A 26538-nucleotide genomic window follows, 5' to 3' on the forward strand; every position below is an offset into this window, starting at 1 on the left:
GGTGTTGGCGTTATGCTCCTAGCAACCCCCTTCTGGCAGAAGAGAACTCTTTCCTCGGGCACCTGTTGTGTACTTCGGCCTCTGCGTTATCTTTCATAGTTCACAAGGAGGTTGGGCTAAATATTTTGGAAGACTTACTATTGCTGAAACCCCTTTGCTTTGGAAGTATTTTTGGGCAAAAACCTTAAACTGGATCCATTAAATCTGGAATTTTAGACTGCTTGGCATTAGACCATGCTTTTAGAATTCCAAGGCTCTCATATGTAGACAAATCATTTACCGAATTTATCAAGTTCAATATATCAGTTAAGCTTGAACTTAGAGAAGACCTTTTCCTACCTAAACTATTGACAGGAAAGCAGGATGTGTGAAGAATCTAGGAAACATACATTTGTCTCATATATGTAAAAAGGTTTTCAAGAAGGATTCCAGCTTTATTTGGGGTGGGTGACCAATATCCAGCATCAATATGTTTTAATCAGGCTGCTGTTGGGCACCGTACATCATGTAGTTGCCTTTCATAAAATTAAAAGACAACCGTTGGTCACAACACCTTGTTCTTGTGATGGCGTCTCTTTGCAAAGCACACAACATTTTTATTTATTCTGCATCTTTTAGTGAGGGGTTGAGAATAGCCTACTTGAAACCAATCCTCCTTGCGCAGAACATTAGAGTTTTTAAAACAGCCTTACATTTTGTACTTGCATTTGAAAATCCCCTAGTTTTTTAACACTGCACTTCATATATGGGGAGCCATTCATCTTAGGAAACATATTGTTCTGTAGTAAATGTGAATTGGGAAGCCATGATGATTTTATTGCTGTAACTTTGTTTTAATGTGTTGTATTTATTGCTGATGTGTTTTATGTACTTTTATGGCCATGTTATGTGCCGAATAAAGATTTTGACTACTTGGCACTAGCCCATTAAGTACAGAATTTGAGATAAACGTACGTTATGGAGTCTATTTTATGTAAAGCATATTTCTGACAAACCAGTAAGGCTAAAACAGGAATAGTCCCACATCTGGCAGGTTCATTGCGCTGCAGTAATATAGTTCAAATCCCAGGCACCACTATGATAGACCAGAAGGGATAGGCACACCATGACTCACAAGTCAACCATAGCTGTAAAAGGCAAATGGTGATAGACCAGAATGGGGTGCATGTCTGGTGTCTCTTTGAAAGGATGGTAGGGCTCATCAGAGCGAATCACATGCCACTGCATGTTTTTAAGGCTGTTAGGACTCTAATTTTGATACATCTCAAGTGAGCCTTTGACAGACAAGCAGATAAGGCTTGTGAGAGCGTAAATTTTCGAATATGTTTACTAATGATTTTCATACTAAAATGTGTAATGAATTAACGTGCAAAACGAGTGACTTTTGAAATGTTTATTTTGCTTTTCTTAGCTGAGCAAAATCCTAACTAGATGCTGTGGTTATTTTCCATAATTCAAAGCTTTCACAAAAGTATCTTCGAAGTTAATGTAGATGTGTTCACAGCTACCCCTAGTGGGTTGCTGCGTTATGTCTTACAAGGTCATGCTTTAACCTAGCATTGTATAAGTTGAAATGTCCTATAGTTTGAGAATGTTACTAATATCTGGTCTTTCCTCGAGGATGGAATTGAGCTGAAACTGTAAACGTTTCTTCCTGAGACAAGATATTCGAGAGGCGATGAAACAATGGAGCTACAGACGAGACAGAAGAGGAAATGCTACTTTTGAAGAAAATGTTATAGTTGGCGTAGATTTGTTGTGTTTTAGTTCATCAATTTAGTTGTTGATTGGCTGAAATGAAACCACCCCGTAGATTGACCAATCATTAGTTTATTAGGATTTAGTATAACAACTGGGGTAGAATTCTCTAGCAGCAGATTAGAGCAGATGCTGTGCTAATTTGTGGTTAGAGAGGGAACCAATTCTCATGACTTATTTTGAGATCATTTGATGCTGAACTAATGTATACTTTGCCATTATTACCGGTGTTTGTATTATTAATAAGTGTGATTCTTTTGGAGATAGTTTGTTTAATTGTTTTGATCAAATCGAGATACATAAGATGCTTTAATCAACCGCTATTGATCTTAAATGCTTATCATTTGTGTTTGAGAGTAATTTTCGTGACATTAGCATTGTTAATATAGGTAAATAAATTCATGAATTCTTCTTAATAAACTGGTGTGGTTATTGACTGAAGATTTATATTATTGATTGTTATTGACTTTTGTTGATGCTCACGTCGCTCATTGATGACATCCCCTCAAACCTATGTCGCTTCAATCCATCGTCCTCTAGTGCAGAATCCACTATTCAGTGCAAATAATAGCTAGGATTCCGTGGCGCTACAGCAGGCTCAAGAAGAGTCAACCACATGTTAGTTGCAACTATTAATTGCTGGAGCAGGAACAGAGACAGAAAAAGTAAGGTACATCTCTTACACACCATAATGCTTTGTCAGTTTCAGCCGGTATGCCAGCCGTAACTTGGAAAGGCTTCCAGGGGTGTTCGGAAGTTAGTAACATAAAAGCTGAACTTAGAAAAATTTGTGAAGCTGAGTTACTGTCAGGCATGTGGTAGATGCCCCCCTGACAATCTGACGTGGCCTGATACAGAGTCACAGATAAACAGTCAGCAGTGTGCCCTCATTATAGACCTGAGATTTAATTAGGAACATGAGAGCTATATAATCCTACCCTTTTCATGCTACTGTCTCGCTGTTTTTTTAAAAAAAGGATGGTTAACATCAATTATTTTGAGAGGCATAATTCATCACCAGCTACCTCCTCGCCATTACCATCCTTTAGCTACGTAGCAGCTGGTCAAGTGTCATGTGACGGCCTTCCTGACTACTTTGCTTTATGATCTTATTCTTATCTGCCTCTGTGCTTCTCAGCCTCCATTCAATGCCGCAGATGCCCTGCTGAATCTGCACTTTGAGGGGGGGGGGGGGCTACGTCCTTAAACAGACCGCCCACTACTCTGTCACTTGTAAGCCTCATCTGGTGACTCCCTGGTCTTTCTTTCGACACATACTGCATCCTTTAACAAGTGACTGCCTGCAGCCGTTGAACTGTATACTACAATACCGGCCTATTCCTGCTCACTAGGCGCATGCCTGTTCACATGCACAACAGCACCCCATGTTCAGCTATTAATCTGCACCTATTCTTTCCTCCACTTTCTGGGCATAGAAGTGTTCTGTGTCTTCTTTCTGCAGTTCCCAAAGTATTTACATTGGGCAACCAGAACAATCCTTTATTGACTGTTACTGACTTCTTAAGTGGGCAAATCATAGAACGTGTGGGTCAGAGCTGATGCAGGGGTTGAATATGCCAGATTAGGTCGTAATTGGCACATTAAACATAATTAAATTAAATATTTTGCATTAAAATAACTGTCATGAAAGCATGTATCCCAAACTGGTATACTAATTGATTTGCAATGTGGTTCACCTTTCAAACATTCAATATGAAAATTAGTCGGATGCCCTCTCTGAGCATGCATAGACCTTTGCTCTTTTTTAGTAGTATTTATTTACTGCCTTCCCTATTAATTTTCAAGCAAATTCTTTTATCAAAATGTGGTTTAAAAAGGTACCATTTGGGCCTCTAGTTCTCAAAACTGCCCGAATATATTATGGAAGTTATGCTCAGTCGATCACTCACTAAAGTCAAACTCGTCACCAACTTTAAGCCCCACCACTTCCAAAAGTCACCAGCCGACACTGCGTGGAAGGAGAACGCTTCTTCTTAGAAAAGGTGTGCCTCTTTTAATGAGCCTATGCTTGTTCTAGTTTAGAACTCACTTTCAGACCCTGATTTACTAGATTCTCATGCAGCGCAGTGCAGCAGCCATAAAACCTGTGCTGCGCAGCGCTGCATGAGGAGAGAGCAGGAGAGAGCCGTATTTACGGAAATATGTTACTCTCCTCCCCTCTCAGTAGCACCAGTGCGGAAATCTGCTGCCGTGCGTCACGCGCACTCCTTTGCACTCCTTTGCACTATAGTGCAAAGGTGTGTGTCTGACCTGACTCTAGCATTTGTTTTCTACTTGAAGGATACCCTTCTAGTACAAAATACTATATGTAGATGCACTTTAAAACATTTCCTACATTGCATGTGCGCTGCACAGTGCAGCACACATGCAAAGTCGGAAAAGAAAGGAGAAATGAAAACATTTCTTGTTTCAACGCCTGCTTTCTCATGGCGTTAACTTTTGGCGCAAAGCCTTGTGTGTAGATTGAGTTTTGCGTCACAAGGCATGGGTACGCCCATGCACCACCCATGTAACACATCTTTGGTGCTAAGTAAAGCAAAGCAGTACTTTGTGTTGCTTTGTGTTACTTCTAGGGTACTTTCCAGTGCAAAATAAGTTTTGCTCTGGAAAGTAAATAGGTAAAAAAAGATTTTGCGCGATTTGCGTCACTTTTGTGATGCAAACACGGAGTAAAATCTTAGCAAACATTCCCTTCAGTTTGGGATTTACTCAATGTCTACTCGTGGGCCTTAGAATCACCTCCTTATAGTAAGATAAATCCCTACTGAACAGTTTGTACAACACACAAAAACAAATTGCCTGCTGCCGAAGATTATTCCCTTCAATACACAAAACCTTAAAAATGGAAGTAAAATGCTTGGGATTTTTCTGTGCTCTGAAATACTTTCCTAAATAACAGCTGTTATGAGAACAGAGTCTCTGTTGCAATGAACATTTTCACATATAGAAACAACACATTTTCATGACAAAGAATGAATCAATATTTCCACAGTATTGAATTACATTGAAAATATTTTTTTCATGATTTGGACAAAAGCTCTTTTCCAGTCCATTAACTGCGGGCAGTAATATTGTCCGGGCAATAATTCGACCGAATTAGTACCAGGTTAACACCTAAATACAACAATCAACGTATGAAAGGTGAGCAGTTCACTTTTACAAAGCATACCCCAATCCTTTGCACCAGAAGTGCCATGTTTGAGTAATTTTTCGTCTGTTTGTGCTGGAAACTTTGTTGTTGAAATCTACTTATTAAGCACTGGATGGCGGAATATGTGGCAAGTGCAGTAAATCCATTATTAAGGGAAATGCCACACCTGCATAATCACATAATTTCAGTGGCCCTGAATATAATCAGCCCTTCAAATAATTGCATAACATTGTCCCAAAACGTATGGCCTGAGCGGCTTCTTGGGTTTACAATATCTTCTTAGCCAGAGACTAGGCGCCATTCGAGATTTGTGGTATTACGATACACCAGGAACTTGAATGCGTTAGAAGCAAGGAAACCTTAGAGGCCAGCAGGTCATATTAACATGAGATGGTCGTTTGGAAAGCTGGGGATGAGAACAAGTCCAAATTCTCATACCAATTAAACTCACAGCAATGAGTACATTTCTATGAATTCCTGCCAATCCAGGTTTGAATGAGACTGTCAGAAGACATTTCAAAAAAGCAGAAGTCATCTATAGAAATTATTATGAGACGTGAAGAGAGGTTGCCATAAACTCCAAACTTGCGAAATTAACAAAGATCACAGGTTGAACTTTGGAAATCCTCGGAGTAAAGGGGAATTGCGAGTGGTATTGGTATTTTTGGGTATGATTTCCCCAGTAATTCCTCATTCCCCCTGCCATGTTACCCCAGATATCCTGGCTGCTTTCTGTGGTCGAAATCTTCAGCGGAACCATAATAGGTCTGTGATAACTCTGTGGACCTCATAATGTCCAATGTGCCATCACGAATTATGGGCCTCTCATAATGAGGGACTATAAGGGCTTATAATGGAAATAAGTTAAAAATCGCCTATTATACTATGTTTACAATCTATGTGACATTGATTTTCCCAGTTGTCCCATCACTCAAACCATATGTATTATTTTTAGAATAACATACATTCTGGTCACAGTATTTGACATGAAAGATCTTTAGTTTTATATTCAGGTACAGGGAGCCACTATGAAAAGAAATGGTTGCACATTCATCAAACTCTAAATCTGGCTCTTTATTTTAATTTTCGTGCCACCCTATGGTTTACTTTCTCTTTCTGACATTAACTCTCAAGGCAGAGAGAGCTTACTGCTCTGGGTAAAGGTTTTGACTGATTTTTTTAAATAACTGGAGTGAAAGGTTTTCAACTTGTCAAATAAGCCAGATAGGGTCGTTTCATGCTCATTCTCATCATTGATGATAGTTTTTTATGGGGAATGATATTATCACGCAACAACAAAAAAAAACATTATTTCATTCAATGCATTTGGTACCAAGGCCCTATAATTACTCGGGTTTAAGCCAAGAATTTACAAAGAGAGAGGTGTCCCTTGTTCATTATCTAGAATGAAAACGTGGTAGACTGCGGCTGGTCTAAAGTCAGGATTTCACTAAGAAGTTCTATACCAAGACCAAGGCTGATACAACCACCGATCCCAATTTCTAAACAAGTAGATCACAGGGAACATAAGACACTTAGGCCCTCATTCTGACCTTGGCGGGCGGCGGAGGCCGCCCGCCAAAGTCCCGCCGTCAGGTTACCGTTCCGCGGTCGAAAGACCGCGGCGGTAATTCTGACTTTCCCGCTGGGCTGGCGGGCGGTCGCCTTCAGACCGCCAGCCAGCCCAGCGGGAAAGAGGCTTCCACGAGGAAGCCGGCTCGGAATCGAGCCGGCGGAGTGGAAGCTGTGCGACGGGTGCAGTTGCACCCGTCGCGTATTTCACTGTCTGCGCAGCAGACAGTGAAATACTTGTAGGGGCCCTCTTAAGGGGGCCCCTGCAATGCCCATGCCAGTGGCATGGGCACTGCAGGGGCCCCCAGGGGCCCCGCGACCCCCCCTACCGCCATCCGGATCTCGGCGGTCCGACCGCCGGGATCTGGATGGCGGTAGGGGGGGGTCGGAATCCCCACGGCGGTGCAGCAAGCTGCGCCGCCGCGGAGGATTCAATGGGGCCGCGGTACACTGGCGGGACCCCGCCAGTGGTGCCGGTCCGACCGCGGCTTTACCGCCGCGGTCGGAATCCCCATTGGAGCACCGCCGGCCTGTTGGCGGTGCTCCCGCGGTCCTCCGCCCTGGCGGTCTTTGACCGCCAGGGTCAGAATGAGGGCCTTAATGCAATCAGATCCTTTACACCACATTCTTACGCTCTACTTTTAATATACTGTTCAGCTGTATTGATATTCTAGGACTGGGATACACCCTAAATACTACCTGCTGCAAATTCTCAAACTTCATTGTACTCTCTAACCATCACGATATTAAAATTTAGCAATGCAACCCAAAAGTGTCCATAAAAGTTACTAGTAAGTGGATTAAATACAAAAACATGTTGTGGTTCAAATCTCTTTATTAGCATTTGTAGTAGATATATCAAAGAGAAAAAAACAACCAGTAGGGTGATGCAGGGCCTTCATCAAATTAACCTCCTGTGAGAAAACAGGGCTGATTGCAGAGGCCCCATAACTTTTTGCCCCCATTTTCCTCTTTTTGCTGGTGTTTTCCTGACTTTGATGGTGCCCTGGGTACTGCTAACCAGTCCCAGGGCCTGTGCTCTGTGTAAAATGGATATGCAAATTAGGCTAATTATAATTGGCTAAGTTAACCTACCTATAAGTCCCTAGTATATGGTAGGGCATGTAGGTTTAGGGACCACAGCATAGGTGGTGCACACCTAGGTGCATTGCTGAGGTGCCCAGTGTCATTTTAAAAGCAAGCCTGCCTTGCTGGCTGCTTTTAAATTACAGTTATATGCAAATTCGACTTTGGAATTAAAGGTACTTCCAAAGTCTTAAACTACCTTATTTTTACATATAAGTCACCCCTAAGGTGTGCCCTATGTGCCTCTAGGGCTGGGTGCCATGTAACTATAAGCAGGGACTTTATAAAAATAGATTTATAAGCCCTGGTGAGGTAAAAACAGCCAAATTCGTTTTTCCCTCATTGAAGTAAATGGCCTTCATAGGCTAGAATGGGCAGACTTTATTTTAAATTTTAAAGTCTCCTTAAATGTTACATACCAAGAATTTGGTATCAAATTGATTGTTGTAATAAATCCCACAACTTCCAGTTGTTGGATTTAATATAACTTGTCCAGGTAAAAAGTTTAGACTTTACCTAAAAAGTTGCCAATTTCAGCTCTGCATTGTTTTTGCTGCTGTGCTCTGATTGGCCAGCCTGCAGCAGCTTCTGCCAGGCTGCCTTGATGAGGTGTGAAGTGGCCAGACTTCACACAAAGGAATGTGCTTGGGGGAGAGAATCTCCCCTCAGCAGATGGTGAGGCAGGAAGGGGGAGGGCTGCCAAACTGGTCTTCAAAGGCAGAGAAGGACATTTGCAGCACCCAGCAACACCCCCACATCCTGCAACCCCAGACAGCTAGGTGCCCCCTTGATTAGATTAGGAGAGGGCAGGAGAGGGGTGTGTTTATGATTTTTAGCCACACCAGTGGGTGGGCTCAGCCAGATGTAACCTCCAAAAATCAGATTCATCCATGTTGGATTTTTAGAGACTGTTGCCTTCTGGGATGGATTTTTGCCATACTTCCCAGGAAGTGGTCATCACAGGGGGACGACCCTGTCCCTGATTGGAGAACCAGGGCCCCCCTGCTTTTCACCCAGGAGCAAGGATAAAACTGGCAGACCTGCACCCACACCTCTGATCCCTACCAGATTTCAAAAAGAAAGGAACTAAAGAAGAAGAAGGACTGCCCTGCTGGACCCCTGGCCTGCACCTGGACCCTGCACTTAGAAGGACTGCACCAGCTGCACACTTGGGCTTCACCACAAGAAGGACTTTGCCTGGCTTCAACTGGTTCAAGGAGGGACTCCCTGTTTGCTACAGGTCAAAAATTGCTAAACCAGAGTCCCCTGCACCAACTCCTGAAGAAAGCGACCAGCTGACCACTGTCCAGTGGCCAAAAAGGAGTTTGCGCCAGGTGCATTCTGGGAGTTGAAGTCCGCACCCCCCAAGGACCATCACAGAACTTCTGGACCCTTGGGGTGAGCTGTGGACCCCAAAAGAACCTTAAAAGAACATCTGGGTGAAGCCCCAGAAGTTTGGAAAAGATTTGAGAATTTTTGGAAAAAAGCTCCAGAGAGGGACCGACCCGCCGCGGAAATTCTAGCCGGCTTGCCTCAACCGCGACCCGGCCAGACTTCGTGGTTCGTCCCGGTAAAGAAAAACATCCAAAAAAGAGACTAAGTCCGAACGTAAAAAGTTGACCGGGACCTCCCAGCCATCGTATCCGAGAAGGGCTCCATGGACGTCGGATCAAGATCCAGGTTTACCCCGGTCGAAGGATTTTCATCTCGAAAAAACGACTAAGTCCGAAGGTAAAAGTCTCCACCGAGGAAACCCACATCGCGTATCTGGACAAGGGCTCCAGGAGGTCGGATTCAACTGGCAGGTTCGTCCCGGTGAAGAAAAACTTCAAAATAAAGACTAAGTCAGAAGGTAACTTTTTAACCGAGGCCTCCCGCGACCTGTAGCCGAGCAGGGCTCCATCGCGGTTGGCCTGAAAGTTTGACTTTGCCCCGGTCGAGGTGCAACCAGATGACCCGATTGGCGCTTTTTGTTTCTAAGCGCTAGAAAAGTAATAATTCTTTAAAAATTCATATCTCCGGTTCCCCTGAACCGATTTTAATCGTTTTTGTGTCATTTTAAAGATAAAAATATAAACTATTTTTATAAATTGGTTTTGGATTTTTAAACTGTTTCCTGTGTTTTATTTAATTACTGTTTTGTGATATTTGAATGCTTTACACTTTGTCTCCTAAGTTAAGCCTTGACGCTCGTTGCCAAGCTACCAAGGGTTGAGCTGGGATTAATTTACTGAGACCTAACTGTACCTAGGTGGAGGTTAGTGGCTTGTTGCTAGGTGTAGGTACCTACCTGCCCTACCAATAACCCATTTTCCAACATACCCAACCAACCAAACTAGAAACCCCCCCTTTCCATGGTACATCCATGAATAAGCACATCCACTAGCATCAGGACCACACAGCTACATTCCTTTCCCACCGTGTGAGTTACTGGGAGTCATCGATGGCTGACAGGCGGAGGAATCTCAAATATTTGGGACAAGTCAATTCCCCAAACTCTCCCGTAAGGAGAGACAGATAAGGATGTCACAGCTCTCTAAAGGAGTTTCTTTGAGCCATGTTGGGGGTGTGGATGTGCCCCAGTAAGCCAAGATGTCCTGTAAAGCCGCCCCCACTGCCAGCCCAATTTACCATTCCTTAAGGGACTTGAGTGGGTACATTAATGGATTGGGGAGTCCGAGTATTACGTAGACAGGGAATCATGGAAACTACATCTGGAGATGAGTATCAATTTTGTTTAAGATTCTCTCTCAATATGAGGTAAGCTTTGGGCAATCCCATAACAGATGCACTAATGTTCTGGCTGCGCCTCTCCTCTCTGTCTCTGGGAGATCATGGTCTACCCTCAAGCTCTTGAACGGAAGAGGTCCATCTTTGTCATATAAGTGTCTGCTAGAGCAACAATCTATGCCTAGCCAGTGGCGAAAGGCACCCTGATCCAAGCCCAGTGCAAAGTCTGCATTCCCCACAATAGGTGTCAAAAGGAAGGGAAAGGTGGTGAGGCCCCCTGCTACACCACCTTGTCCTACACCTTCACAGTTGGTGTTGCCGCAGCAGAAAGGGAATCTTCCAAACGGAGGTCCCAGCTATAGCTCGGTCCATGAACAACTGGCGTTTGTGAGATTCCCCCATAGACCAATCCACTAGGTAACAGAATTGAACTGCCTGGTAATATTGCAAAATGTTAGGATCACCGAGGTCCCCCACCAGCAGAGATTGATAAGCCAAGGCCCAGCACATATGAGGTCTCCTCTCTGCCCAGACAAAGCGATTTATTTCACCTTGTAGTGTTTGGAGCATCCCAGGTGAAGGCTTGGTTGGCAAGGCCTGGAACAAGAAAATAACTCTTGGAAGCCCGACATTTTTATGGCCGCTATTCTTCCCAGCCACGAGATGGGGTAAAGTTTCCATAGTGCCAGCCCCCTCCTGACTCTTTGTAGAAGGGTCTGGTAGTTCAACACTGATGTCTCCAGAACTATCGAGACAAGCTGTATTCCCAGAAATGGGATGGGAAGTGGCTGCCACTGGATCGGGTATTGGCGGGCTAGGCGTGACACCATTTCTGGAGGAAGTGAGAGATTGAGGACCTGGGATTTCTGGATGTTTAGCCAGAAACCCTTCACTTCCCTGAAAGCCTCATTCTCCTGAAAGAAGGCGGAGAGGACCTTTTCTGGGCTGTCCAGTGCAACTATAACATCATATGCATATAATGCTAGTATGTGCTCTTCCCCTCCAAAAACAACACCTATAATATCTGGGTTATTACGGACCTCTGGGCAAAGGGCTCCATATAGAGAGCAAACAACAGGGATGAGAGTGGACACTTCTGTCGCGTCCCCCGTCGAATGGATAATGAGGGTGACATCAAACTATTAACTTTCACGGAGGCCGTCGGATGGCTGTAATTACTCATGATCCAGGCTCTGAATCTGTGACCGAGGCTAAAATGTTCTAGGGAGTCTTGAGGTAAGGCTAGTAGACACAGTCAAATCCTTCTCATAGTCTATGCCCAAGAACATGAGTTCTCTGTAAGAACACTTGGTCTTGTCCAGGAGGTGTAATATCCACTTGGTGTTGTCGCTACACTGCCTGTGTGGGATAAATCTCACCTGGTCTGGATCCACCAGCCTTGGCATGGGGGGGTTCAAGCGGGAAGCCAGAATGACCATGAGAAGTTTAATATCTACGTTGAGGAGGGAAATAAGTCTATAAGACCCAAATTGAGTGGGATTCTTCCACAGTTTAGGGATAATCATAATAGATGCCTCCAGCATGGTGGGTGGAACCATACCTGGACCGGTGATTTCTTTGAATAAGCAGGTCAGGATGGGTGCTGGGCTTCTGAAGAATGATTTATAAAACAGGGCTGGAAAGCCATCTGGCCCAGGTGATTTAAGAGGTTGTAATTGTGTGATTGCGGAGATCACCTCCTCTATGCTGATCTGGTTATCCCACGATTCCGCTTGTGCAGGCATCAGTCGGGCTGTGTGAGCACTGCTGGGGTACTTGTGCGAATCTTCCCCACTGGAAGTCTGGGGAGAGTACAGATCTTTGTAAAAGCTTTGGAAAGCGGAAGCAATATGTACATGCTCCGCTATTCGACCCAGTCGGGAAAGTTGAGCAGTTCTACTCTCATCGCCTGTCTCTGGATGCGAAGACTGTTGACCAGTAGGCATCCACATTTATTACCTCCCATATAAAAGGAGTGGCAAAGGCGTAGCAAGGCATATTAGGCCTTGCCTATGTCCAGGCCTGCAAGTTGTGTCCTAGCCACCTCCAGCAGTCTCCAGACTCGAGGTGCATCTGTGCACTTATGTATCCTCTCCAGTTCTAACAACTGCTGTTCCAATTTTTCCCTCTTTTCCTGCCAGATTTTATTGTCCACAGTGGAGATTGCTATAGATTCTCCCCTGATAATAGCTTTCAGCATTTCCCACAAGAGGTAAATGGGTGACTGTGGAGTCATTCATCTCCAGAAATGTGGAGATTGCTTGGGTAATCTGTTCCACCACTGAGGGCCCCTGCAGAAGGGTATCCCTCATTCTGCGCCGATAGCAACTTCAGCACTAGAGACACTGCAGCATGGTCAGGGAGTGCCCAGGGTTCTATTTCAACCTCTTTGAGTAAGTTCTGGATCCTGGTGGTGCCTAGGAAGTGAACAAGTGTTGCATAAGTCCTATGAGCATAAGAATAAAACAGTGTGGTCCTGAGTCATGGGATTTATTTCTCTCCACAGGTCCCTGAGACCCTGCTCTCCCATCCAATCCACCCCCTTGGGGACATAGCTCCGGTCCCCTCGTATCTAGTCGCAGATCTATCCAGCTCATTACAGAACACTAAATTCATATAGTCCCCAATATCACGTCCTTCCTATGTAGTCATGGCCTCCACCAGAGCCCCATGGGGAAATGTCTACTGACCCTCACTGGGAACATATAAGGAGCCCACCACTTAACTTATGGCCTCCCAACTGCACTTTGTATGCCAACAGACAGCCCTCATTCTCAGATGTTTTGTCCCCCACCTTCACTTGAAAGGACCAAGAGACCAGGATTGCCACCCCAGCAGATTTAGGGGGTCATTCTGACCCCGGCGGTCTAAGACCGCCGGGGCCAGGGTCGGCGGGAGCACCGCCGACAGGCCGGCGGTGCCCCGCAGGGCATTCTGACCGCGGCGGTTCGGCCGCGGTCAGAAGAGGCAAACCGGCGGTCTCCCGCCGGTTTACCGCTGCCCTTAGAATCCCCCATGGCGGCGCAGCTTGCTGCGCCGCCATGGGGGATTCTGACACCCCCTACCGCCATCCTGTTCCTGGCGGTTCGCCCGCCAGGAACAGGATGGCGGTAGGGGGTGCCGCGGGGCCCCTGGGGGCCCCTGCCGTGCCCATGCCAATGGCATGGGCACGGCAGGGGCCCCCGTAAGAGGGCCCCGAAAAGTATTTCAGTGTCTGCTAAGCAGACACTGAAATACGTGACGGGTGCAACTGCACCCGTCGCACCCCTGCAACTACGCCGGCTCGATTCTGAGCCAGCGTCCTCGTTGCAGGGGCATTTCCTCTGGGCCGGCGGGCGCTCTTTTGGAGAGCGCCCGCCGGCCCAGAGGAAATGTCTGAATGGCCGCCGCGGTCTTTTGACCGCGGTGCGGTCATTCAGCGGCGGTACCCTGGCGGACGGCCTCCGCCGTCCGCCAGGGTCAGAATGAGGCCCTTAGTGTCCAGTGAGGAGAAAAACTGTTGTGGAAAGGACCTAGAGCACATTCTGTGGTAGTCAGGGGATAACAGATGGGCACAGGTCTGTGAGTGTTTGTTCCAAATAGGAGAGGACTGAGCGATGTTTCTTGGGGTTTTTCAGTCCCTTTACATTCAGAGTGATTACTTTAAGTGTATTGTGTGGCAAAGGAAGTTGGTTGAGGCATTGTTAGCCTATGTCACAGATATAAGCCCGTCCTTAGACTGCGGTTGAGCGGCAATGGGGCAGTGAGATATCTGAATATGTCTGCATGGTCCATTGCTCTCACTGATTGTGTGTACCCCATCCCAACAATAAACAACACTAAACAGAATCCCCAAACAGAACCTTGACAAGAATGAGGAGGCAGGGATTCCCAGCATAGTCCTACAGATGAAGCAAGTTGCAGGGCATGTGATACCATGGAAGTCTGCAGTTTGTCCCACCACTCCCCTTTCCCCGATCTGCTGCCCCCAGCTGCCCCCAAAGAGGCCCCATCTCCAAGCACCATCCCTATCAATTGGGGTCAGGCCTGTCCACTTCTCCTGTCAGCAATCGAGCCCTGCTCGGTATTCCTTTGCTATGGTCTTGGGGACCAGGCGGTGGCCATCTGGGGGAACCACCCTCCTTCATGTGTGCTTCCTGGCCCTTCGCTCTCAAGCGGGTAGCGGTTGGTTCTTGCTGGAAGATTTCTCCAGTGGTAACACCTTATAGGCTTCTGACAAGAAGCAAAGTTGATGAAGCTTACCCTCCCACCGAAACACAAGGTGAAAGGGATGGCCCCCTGAATGGGATATTCCCTTGTCCCATAGATGCAAAGTAATGGGGTGAAAATCTTTTCTTTTTTGTAGAGTAAGTGCTGACAGATCCTGGTAGAGGACGATCAAGTGTCCTCTGAATCTCAGTGGATGTTGGCTACTCTTTAAGTGGAAAATCATGGACGGGGCCAAAATGTCAGCTGGAGGAGCATTCGCCAGGCATGGTGGACCACTCTGTCTATTTGGATCACTTCCTCTGGGTCTGTTTCCAGTATCTGATTTGAAAGAGACCTGACATATAATGCAATGTCCTCCTCCTCTGCACCCGTGGGGGCCCCTCAGACACGGATTTTATTGCTCCATGAGCAATTCTACAGGTCTTCTGTGTGGGCCTGCAAGTCGATATGTTGCTCTCTGAGTTGAAGGACCTCTTGCTGGAGCTGTTCAACCTTCTCATCCCTCTTAGTCTCATGCTCCCTCAGAATTTTCACTCTGTCCTCCACCTCTCTCAACTCGCTGCAGAACTCTTTCAGATCTTGTGATAGCACTTTCTTCACCAGTGAAAGATCTGCCTTTAAGGAGGTGACGAGTGCTTCAAGAAATGTGCAGGTCACTGGTCCTTCACACCCCACCCTCAGTAGGCGATTGTCCAGGGGCTGGTAGAGGAGTTCCATCTTCCCCTCTTCTCTCTGCAGGTTTAGTCAACATCTCTTTGAGTGAGCAGTCACAATATCAACGCTTGGGACTATGGCCCTCATTACAACCTTGGTGGGCGGCAGAGGCCGCCCGCCAAGGTTGAACCGCCGGGCGGCCGCCAATGCAGCCGCACTCCCGCGGGGTCTATTATGAGATCCCCGTTGGGCCGGCAGGCGGAAACCAGGTTTCCCCAGTGGGGATCTCGGCCGCAACACAGGAGCCGGCTCCAAATGGAGCCGGCGGTGTTGCGGCTGTGCGACGGGTGCAGTTGCACCCATCACGCTTTTTTCCTGTCTGCTATGCAGACAGTGAAAAGCTGCATGGGGCCGTGGCAGGGGACCCAAGGGCCCCGCGACTCCCCTTTCCGCCAGCCTTTTCATGGCGAAAGGCTGGCGGGAGGGGGACTCGTATCCCCTGGGCAGCGCTGCCTTGGGGGATTTAAACCGCTGGGACAAAAGTGGTGGGAAACCGCTGGTTCCGGCGGTGCGACCGAGGCGCTTCCGCCGCGGTCGTAACTCCCAAGGAAGCACTGCTAGCCTGTTGGCGGTGCTTCAAAGGTTGTAATGACCCCCTATATGTCCTCTGAGAAACGTCAAGGCCACCCTGGCTTGGGAAGACTGCGAGAGTCCAAATGAGGCAGGAGGGCAGCACCTTTCCAACAACTCATCCGGTCCTCGGTGTGAAGTCTGGGCCACTGTGAAAGAGTCCCCATAAGCGCCTGGGAGAGCAAATCTGATAGCAAAAGGTGTCAGTCCCCTGGAGTGTGCATTGGTGGGCTCTGCTGTGTCAGTCCGTCCTCAGTCACCCCTAGATGATGGTGGTGAATGCTGCCCAACGTAGACAAGATAATCTGAGCGGACCAACCCTTTGCCCTTTTACTGCACATAGGCAACCCGACCGTTCCGCTGGGTCTTCAGCAGGCCTGGCAGGCTGACTCTCCCGATCTGAGTACCTTGATAAGCAAGGGCACATTTACGAGCTGCAGCGCCTTCTCAGGTGGCCACGGGCCTGAAGAATTTAGAAGGGGTGATTATATTGAAGGGGCAGCCCCAAGTTCGTCTATCTCATGCAGCAGGCTATGCCACACTCTGGTTATTTTCTCAGGTCAGCTCTGTACCTGGTAGTTGGGGATCCGGTCCCTGGCAGCTAAGGTAAAGGGCCCGTGCTGGTTGCCATGTCACATGGAACAGGGTCAAGACTTATTTACATATGGGTGGGTTCAAACTGGGGTGGCCTGGTGAGCAAAAGAACGATGGAGTAAACACAGATCTGTGACTGGGGGTGAGTGTTTGAAAAGTTTCAGCACTCCGTCCATCAACTTTTTGTGTTGTTAAGGTTGCCATAAGAGGAAAGAGTATGCCCAGACGTGGGTCCCATACTCACTGTGCCACTGGATTCAAGCTAACATGACTAGTGAAGGGTGATACCCTGAAACCAGTCCCAGGATGATTGTTTCTGGTCGAGGGAGGACCTGGCCTGGCAGTTCGGGCTGGACTGTTCCCACAGGGAACAGGGTCAAGACTGATTTTGTATATGGCTGTGCTCAAACTGGGGTGGCCTGGTGAGCAAAAGAATGATGGATTAATCCCAGATTTGTGACTGGGGGTGAGTGTATGAAATGTTTCAGCACTTCTCCCATTATCCTTTTTTGTTGATAAAGTTGCCCTAAGAGGGAAGGGTATGCCCAGACGTAGGTCCCGTGCTCACTGTGTCACTGGATTCAAGCTAGCCTGGCTGATGAAGGGTGATACCTTAAACCAGTCCCAGAATGCTTGTTTCTGGTCCAGGGAGGACCTAGCCTGGCAGTTCGGGCTGGACTGTTTTTATTCCCATGGGGAACAGGGCCAAGACTGATTTACATATGGCTTGGTTCAAACTGAGGTGGCATTGTGAGCAAATGAACAATGGATTAAACCCAGATCTTTGACTGGGGGTGAGTGTTTGAAAAGTTTCAGCACTCCATCCATCATCCTTTTGTGTTGCCAAAGTCACCCTCCTATTGGGCAGCGAGGACCCTGGCTATGCTCATGTGGCTCCACGGACCATCTCCGGGGACCCAGATGAGCCCATTTGTTCAGGTGAGGCCCATGCTGTAAGATGAGGCAGACACTGGCTCTCCTGAATGGTGGGGGGTGCGCCTCTAGGAGGCCCTCGCAGGGCTGACCCCAGGCCAGCAGGCACTCTCGTGCAGAACTCACCACATCCGCAGGGCCGCTCTCCCGCCAGTCTCCAGAGCAACAGGCACCCGACAAATAGGCAGCTGCAGCAGCTGCTTGGGTACGTTATCTCCATAGGGGCGCTCCGGTCCCTGCCCTCAATCATGCTGATCCGTTTGTCCTCGAGGAGGAGGTCGTCACCTGGATCTGGGGATGCCAGCATCACTGGAGCGCTGTCTGCCTCTCGGACTCCGAGTGCCTACCCAGAGGCAACCGCCTTCAGTCTCTGGGTGTCGCCATCTTGTAGGTCTCTGGGGTGCACCTCTCCTGAGCTGCTCTTGCCCTCCCACCTGGCTTTGTCTGCCCTCACCCTTACGGATTGCCTCAACGGGCTGGGCGCAGAGTTGTCAAGAGGCAGGGACAAAGGGATGAAGAAGCATGTCCTATCTGACGGCCATCTTGGCCTGCAAAAACATTTTAGAACAACTGATTGCAAACCAGCACAGTTTCAAATAGACTATTGTTTGACTGCAGACATATATTTGTTTAATACCAAAAATTATTTAATTTCCAAAGATACAAATCTCAACAATCCCCTTTTGAAAGCTTTTGGGAGCTCCGATGCCCAATATGCATGGTTAACATAGTGTACTTTCTGAAAAGCAGTAAGACTGAAATTATTGAGGAAGGCACTACAGCCATTATACCACAACTGTTCTTTAAGCCAGCTACACTGAAACTGAGGATTTGGAGACTGCCTTAATTAGATCGGCGTTCACAATGGTGTAGACCAAATTATTGTACAAATGAAGCCTCCCCGGGATATCTGAAATTCATATCCTCAATGGGGCCATCAGAATTCCTTGAGAGTGATCCTTCAGATTACACTTGAACAAAACAGACATTTCTTTGCTGCTCCAGTAGCAAAGGCATCTTTATATCCCCTACCAAATTATGTACAGCTTCTGGACAAATCTCAACTCATGTTAAGTAATTTTTGTATTGAGCTCATCAATAATTCTCATGGTCTATGCCTTTAGGTACGTCTGAAGCCTGTGCTTCCCTATTCAAGAACAGTTTCCTCCGGACCAAAGTCTGAGTGGCAGATGCTGTCTCGCTAATGCAATGTCTTTGTGTCTCTCCATCACTGCTTCAGCATTGACTTGTCAAACTGTTAGAGTCTCCCTTGATCCAGTATCAGTAACTTTTTTTGTGGATGGTCAGTGCCAATGTTTCCAGTGTCAGAGTATCCTTGTCCTAATGTCAGTGTTTTCTTGTCCCTGGGTCTAACTCTAGAAATTCTAATGACTGAGTATCTATGTTGCCCTGTCCTCAACTGTTTTTCTGTCAATGTTTAGTAAGTGATCTAATGCCTGTTAATCAGGGTGAGTGGAACAGTTCATTCTGCCTGCAAAATTGGCAGAATTTGGTGACTCTGCGTTACTCTTGTATCGAGGATTTCAAGCCAAATTCTGCCAATTGCTGTCTGCTGGAATTCTTTCCCGCAAAGCTCGAGAAATTCAAGCTGGTGAGCGCAAGCATGATTTGGCTTCCCCTTGCGTGATTTTCTATTGGACGTGGTCATACGCGGTCACAGTCTGAGGATTGCTTCTTGAGTAGATTTGCTGCAGCTCAATTAGATTTTCTGCTCGAGCGGCAGCAAAGTCTATTAGAATGGCCCCTCGCTCTGGCACACTGAGTGGTGCCATTCACACTGATTTTTCAGCGCTGCTCAAGCTAAATTGCAGTGCAAGTAGGACAACATGCATATTTTCTGCCCACTGGCGCAACTCCACAGAATCTTCCTAAGTTTTTGTGTCACTACAGGGAATTCTGCGGAGTGAAACTCCACAAGTTCCATCCACCCCTAATATTAATATCTCCTTGCCAAGTGTCTGTGTTTAGATATTGTATGGATTGAGAGTCTATGTCTCCCTGGCCACAGATATCACTCTGACATGTCTAGTAAGTGATCTAATATGGTGCGTCAATTTTTCCCTTCCCCCACTGTCTGTATTTAGATATAACATGAATTGAGTGTCCAGGTTTTCCTGCCCACATTTGTCCCTGTACAGGTGTTTCCCTGACAATGTTTACTATTTGATCTAATGCCTGTCAATGACTCCTTGTCCCACCGTCGGTCTGTATCATGAGCCTTGTGTTATGAACTCCAATAACAAAGCAGAAGGTAAAACTTAAGCTGGGTCTGCAGCCCTACAGATAGGATTGTTCTTAGTTAACCCCTTAGCTGCTGGGCCGTTCCCCCCCCCAGTGCTGAGCCCTTTTTTGGCTATTTGGGGTAGTTTGCGCTTAGGCCTTCATAACTTTTTGTCCACATAAGCTATCCATGCCAAATTTGCGTCCTTTTTTTCCAACATCCTCGGGATTCTAAAGGTACCCAGAGTTTGTGGTTTCTCCTGGAGGAGACCAAGAAATTAGCCAAAATACAGTGAAAATTTTGTTTTTTCCAAAAAAATGGGAAAAAAGGGCTGCCGAAGGCTTGTGGTTTTTTCCCTGAAAATGGCATCAACAAATGGTTTCTGGTGCTAAAATCACCATCTTCCCACCTTTCAGGAACGGGCAGACTTGAATCAGAAAACCACATTTTTCAACACAAATTTGGCATTTTACTGGGACATACCCCATTTTTACTATTTTTGGTGCTTTCAGCCTCCTTCCAGTTAGTGACAGGAATGGGTGTGAAACCAATGCTGGATCCCGGAAAGCTAAACATTTCTGAAAAGTAGACAAAATTCTGAATTCAGCAAGGGGTCATTTGTGTAGATCCTACAAGGTTTTCCAACAGAAAATAACAGCTGAAATAAAAAAAATATTGAAATTGAGCTGAAAACAACAGCCATTTTTCTTTATGTTTTACTCTGTAACTTTTTCCTGCGATGTCAGATTTTCGAAAGCAATATACCGTTATGTCTGCTGGACTCTTCTGGTTGCGGGGATATATAGGGCTTGTAGGTTCATCAAGAACCCTAGGTACCCAGAGCCAATAAATGAGCTGCACCCTGCAGTTGTTTTTCATTCTATACTGGGTATACAGCAATTTATTTGCTGAAATATGAAGAGTGAAAAATAGGTATCAAGAAAATCTTTTCCAAAATGGGCTCAAGATAAGGTTTTGAGGAGCAGTGGTTATTTGCACATCTCTGAATTCCGGGGTGCCCATACTAGCATGTGAATTGCAGGGCATTTCTCAAATAGACGTCTTTTTACACACTCTCTTATATTTGGAAGGAAAAAATGTAGAGAAAGATAAGGGGCAATAACACTTGTTTTGCTATTCTATGTTCCCCCAAGTCTCCCGATAAAAATCATACCTCACTTGTGTGGGTAGGCCTAGCGCCCGCGACAGGAAATGCCCCAAAACACAACGTGGACACATCCCATTTTTTGACAGAAAACAGAGCTGTTTTTTGCAAAGTGCCTACGTGTAGATTGTGGCCTCCAGCTCAGCCGGCACCTAGGGAAACCTAACAAACCTGTGCATTTTTAAAAACTAGAGACCTAGGGGAATCCAAGATGGGGTGACTTGTGGGGCTCTGACCAGGTTCTGTTACCCAGAATCCTTTGCAAACCTCAAAATGTGGCTAAAAAAACACGTTTTCCTCATATTTCGGTGACAGAAAGTTCTGGAATCTGAGAGGAGCCACAAATTTCCTTCCACCCAGCGTTCCCCCAAGTCTCCCGATAAAAATGATACCTCACTTGTGTGGGTAGGCCTAGCGCCCGCGACAGGAAATGCCCCAAAACACAACGTGGACACATCCCATTTTTTGACAAAAAACAGAGCTGTTTTTTGCAAAGTGCCCACCTGTAGATTTTGGCCTCTAGCTCAGCCGGCACCTAGGGAAACCTACCAAACCTGTGCATTTTTTAAAACTAGAGTCCTAGGGGAATCCAAGAGGGGGTGACTTGTGGGGCTCTGACCAGGTTCTGTTACCCAGAATCCTTTGCAAACCTCAAAATTTGGCTAAAAAAACAAGTTTTCCTCACATTTCGGTGACAGAAAGTTCTGGAATCTGAGAGGAACCACAAATTTCCTTCCACCCAGCGTTCCCCAAGTCTCCCGATAAAAATGATACCTCACTTGTGTGGGTAGGCCTAGCGCCCGCGACAGGAAATGCCCCAAAACACAACATGGACACATCACATTTTTTCATAGAAAACAGTGCCTACCTGTGGATTTTGGCCTCTAGCTCAGCCGGCACCTGGGGAAACATAGCAAACCAGCGCATTTTTTAAAACTAGAAACCCAGGGGAATCCAAGATGGGGTGACTTGTGGGGCTCTGACCAGGTTCTGTTACCCAGAATCCTTTGCAAACATCAAAATTTGGCCAAAAAAACACTTTTTCCTCTCATTTCGGTGACAGAAAGTTCTGGAATCTGAGAGGAGCCACAAATTTCCTTCCACCCAGCGTTCCCCCAAGTCTCCCGATAAAAATGGTACCTCACTTGTGTATATATATAGATCCATTTTTGTTGTTGTTGTTGTATGGTTTCCTTTGGGGCCAAAATGGCCCCCAGGGAAACCCTACAACAACAAAAAAAAATATTGCCCCCACAGGGGGTCGCCCTGCCCACGGGCGACCCCCAGTCCATTTATTTTTCCTTATTTAAAAAAAAATAAAATGTAGCCCCTGGGGGGGGGGCACCTACCTTTAAAAAAAAAAAAAAATGCCCCGTGGGGGGGGGGGGGGGGGGGAACGTCCCGTTTTCCGAGGGTGCCAACCCCCCAAGTGAAATCCCTGGTGTCTAGTGGTGTTTCCTGGCCCCCGATCGCACTCAGAAGCCCTCTTAAGAAAGGGGAGAGTCTCCCCTTTCTTACGAGGCCTTCCCGAACGTGGGGAAGGCCGTTTGTGGCCGTTTTCCCTATTGGAGCAGGAAGCGGCCACAAGGCCGCTTCCTGCTCCGATGGGGAAATCCACATAGTAACGTCAGCGTGCCTCGCGGCGCGCTGACGTCACAAATGGGCGGGTGGGGGGCGGGGGGAGACACGGAAGAGCTTCCGTGTCTCCCAGGGATCAAAAAAAAAATAATAATCCTCGGTGCAATGCACCCGAGGATTTATTAACCCCCTCCCTGGTGTCGGCCACTGGTCGTGACCCGCACCAGGGAGTTAGCGTGGGCGTCGGCCAGTGGCCGACACCCGCACTTAAGAGGTTAAACTATGCACCTCTTTCTGAGTCCCTTGCTAATCCTAATTTGGGATAACCAGTAGTTTGCACTCAATTCTGTACTACAATTAGTGCAGTAATACAGTATTTTTTCTTACATAAATGTTGTCTGGTAAAATGAAATAGAATTTGTCCTTGGAAATTTACACTAGTTCTAAAGTTTTACTTTGCCAGGTAAAATTCGGCATAATTTGTATTTGAACAATGACTCTAATTCTAAAGTCTTTCAGTTTGGAATGGGGTAACCATGCAGAAGTGCCACATTATTCCCCACTCTAATGAGGAGATTTTGAAACAGAGATTATACCGTGTTAGGTGAACACTGATTCCAATGGTAGACTAAGGGCCTTAGTATGAGTCTGGTGGACCATAATTAATGGAAACTTTCAAGCATTATTTCATTATGCCTGATTACTAGTTGGTAGTTTTTTCAAACAAATTTTATTCTGGGTGTGAAAAAAGCTGACTAGATTTTTTAAGCCAGTAAACCTGATGTAAAAAACAGTTGAGACGTTGGAAGTAGCAGCAGCCATATTTCATTCCTTTTTTTCTAATTTGGTGGTGCTAGAAAAAACACTTCGCCTTACCTCCCCTGCTTCTCTGAAAACCTCTCACAGCCCCTACTGCAGCACCGCCCCAACATACATTTACCACCTGCTCATAGCATGTGATAAACCTATGTGCAAGACCCCAGGGAATAGCAAAATCAGTTGTGTTTTACAGCCATGACAAAACTGGCCACAGGGCAATCCCCCATGTTAGTGGGTTTAACTCATAATTACACGGTACTGGGCAGATTTACACACAGTAACAGTAAAGTCACATGCACATTTACTGTGTGGTAAATCCGCCCAGTGTCGTTCAACATGTGATTGGAGCCGTAATGTGATATTTCCAGGCAAAATACCGGGTCACTTTTAATGGGCCTTTTTATTAGTAATTATCAATCTGCCTGGACAAATATAAAAGAAAAAAAACAGCTTTCTATAATAGTTAATAGACTTAAAAAATACGCAAAGCCATGGTCTTTCTGGTCTACTGCAATCTCCAAACCCCCAAGGAAGCGTGTTAGACATCTTTTACATTCTTCTTAACTTTTTTCATCCAAATAATAGATGAACATGCCTGATTTGATACAAAGTAGAAAGTACTTTGCCTTAAGGTCTTCTCCAAACCCTGAAAGACTGCAGTAAATTTCCATTGTTTGTGTGTAAACAGCAGTACATTTGGAGCTGTCAGAATCCGAGCACTTGCTATTAATTGTGGTTCAGAAAGTCCACCTCGTGTGGAGCGCGATCTGTGCACCGCTGAGTTTGATAACAACGTCTTTAGTTTGTTTGGCCACTTAATATAAGTAGTATTGCGATTTTTATTCCCATTTGGTAAAAATACCAAGGAGCATAATTATGCCAAGAGAAGCATAACAAAGAACAGGCTCTCCATGTCTCTCAGAGAACTGTAGGCGCTGTGGTATGTGCTCCTTACAAATTTTTTTCGAACTACACATCAATTGCTGGTTACTGACTGCAAAAACTGCATACAGTGTTGTGCGAAACATAGCTATTTCCTAAAAAGAGGGCAGCACCCTGTATGAATAAGACTTTTGCCAAATTGGGACTTCTTTTTGCAAAAAAAAATCGATAGCCAAATAGCAATTTCTTAAATGCAGGGAAGGGACATTCGCAAATAACACATTCACAAAAACGGCAAATTGCACTTGCATAACACAAGGTGATACTGAGGTGCAAAAAATGCAATACCAGTTTTCAAAATGGCAGCTCCCTATGCCATGGTGAGACACACACACATTTTGGCACCCAGCAGAGGAAGAAAAAAAATAGAAGAGAATATTCTGATTTAGATGTACACATTTTTGCCAAACAAAGGAGCACACTTGTGGTCGGTACAGGCTCGGCAGCCAAATCATCTTTGATTTCATAGAAGAGGAAAAACCTGTGCTAGGCAGACACATACCAGGCAGCTATGCAATTCCTATAGATGATCAGCTAATGTTTTCACTACATCTAGCTAGCATCTACTCGACAAACCAGCAATCCACATTAGCTGTGTCTGATGGCATCTCCCAGATGCCTCTATCTATAGCACGCAGGCAAGTTTTAAATACTATGTTGTCCACAAAAACACACCTACATAGCCGTGGCCAGGACTCCAAGTGAATTCCAGGACGCACTGGTCACACACAAGTTGCAATTTTATGGCAGTGCATACTCCCCTTATGTCATATCCAGCATGGATGGCACATACCTCTTGATTTGTCTCTCCTCAGAGATCAAGCATATCTAATGTAACAAGAAGCGCTAGAATGCCTTGAACATCCAAGTGCTGTGCAATGAGAGTCAAAACAGAGTGCTACCTTTCTGGCATCTTAACTAAGGACCACTCACGACTTACATATGTTCCTCCACTGTGTTCTGCATGACTGGCTTGTGAGAGCCGCAAAGAGTTTGCTGTTTTGTTGTTAGGTTATTTATCACCATTGTATAAAAGATAACTTCTCCAGTGCATGTCCTGCTGAAACCCATGTTTCACTGCTGTAGGTGACTTTGAGTACACCACAAAACCATGGATTATGACTCCATGCACAAATCCACAAACAGAGATAATGGGGATCTGTCTTGGAATGCACCATTGAAACAGGAAAAAGGCACATTTATCTTCATACTCAAAACTGGTGCGGCGCCACAGTATGACCAAGAGAACAGTCGCAAAATCACTTCCATCTGTACAATTTTGCATAACATTGCGATGACGAAGGATCTGCCCCATCTAGTAGAACATGACCGCTCGGTGATAATGAACCTTCACCCTCAGCCTCCCTTTCAATATGATGCAGAAAGAATGACAGAAGGAAGGTCATTTACAGTAGATATAAACAACCATGAATAAAGTATGCAACACATGTAATAGAAAATCAAATGCACCTATATACTGTTCTCCTGTTTATTCACAAATGCCAAACAAGCATATACCCACACATAACTACTCAGCGATGGCATTGGCTGACAGTACAATCAATAATAACAGATATAGCAATCTCATAGAATCAACACTAAAGTATATGAAATTTTAGTATCTGGCTATCTCTTTCTCCCTCTATCCATGCTAGGAATCTCACTCAGATGCTCTGTGCTTGCACCTTCACTGCTCTGACTTTTTGTGTGCCACACTGTTGCACCTCCACCCAAACTGTGCTGCTCATGCTTGTTTCAAACTAACTCTCTACCACTGATAGGGCGGCCCTGCATGTGGCACTGAAATTCTAGAGCTCTTCAAGTGCAGCTGGCCCGTGGACATGTCTTCACTGTACGGCACTAGCTCTACCAGTAAGTTAAATGTGTGTCTGCATGCCTAAGAGGAAATGATGATTCTGTTGACAGGTTGACCAGAGCTCCATAAGAGGGAATCACTACAATAATGGTGATACCTCTGCCCTCTGTGCCTTGATTGGGCCACTACAGCCCCATACAGAGCGGTGAGTGTTGATATATTTCTATTACATTGTCAGTGTCTCAAAACTAATGTTCACATTGTTGGAATCACTCACCCCGCCATCTAACATGTGGCATTCCATCAGTGCACTCAGGTCTCTGGAGACCTGAGAAATGTAAGATAAGCTCAGGGACGCAGCCCTCCTCTTGGTGGTATCACAGCAGTGAAAAACAACGTCAGTTTTCACTGCTGTGAAATAATAGCAGTACATAACCAGATCCTGGATATAGTAGTCAAACTAAGGACTTCCAGATGAACCAATGAAAATCAATACAATTCTTACACTGTAATAGTAATCTTTGTGCATACTGCAGATGCGTAAAGCAATTTATATTCAGGCAAAGATCTACCCATATTGTCTTTATACTACTGTACTTTTTCTGGAGGTCTACCACATGAAGCCAGCTATGGTGGAA

At 45.9% G+C, this 26538-nt stretch overlaps 1 protein-coding gene across 1 annotated transcript in view; it reads right to left on the reverse strand.

The window, feature by feature from the left end:
• Positions 1-26538, reverse strand: part of STPG2 (sperm tail PG-rich repeat containing 2) — a 2086618-nt gene that overhangs the window by 391694 nt on the left and 1668386 nt on the right. The window lies entirely within an intron of this gene.

This window comes from Pleurodeles waltl, chromosome 1_2 (genome assembly GCF_031143425.1).
Source record: "Pleurodeles waltl isolate 20211129_DDA chromosome 1_2, aPleWal1.hap1.20221129, whole genome shotgun sequence".
NCBI classification, from domain to species: domain Eukaryota; kingdom Metazoa; phylum Chordata; class Amphibia; order Caudata; family Salamandridae; genus Pleurodeles; species Pleurodeles waltl.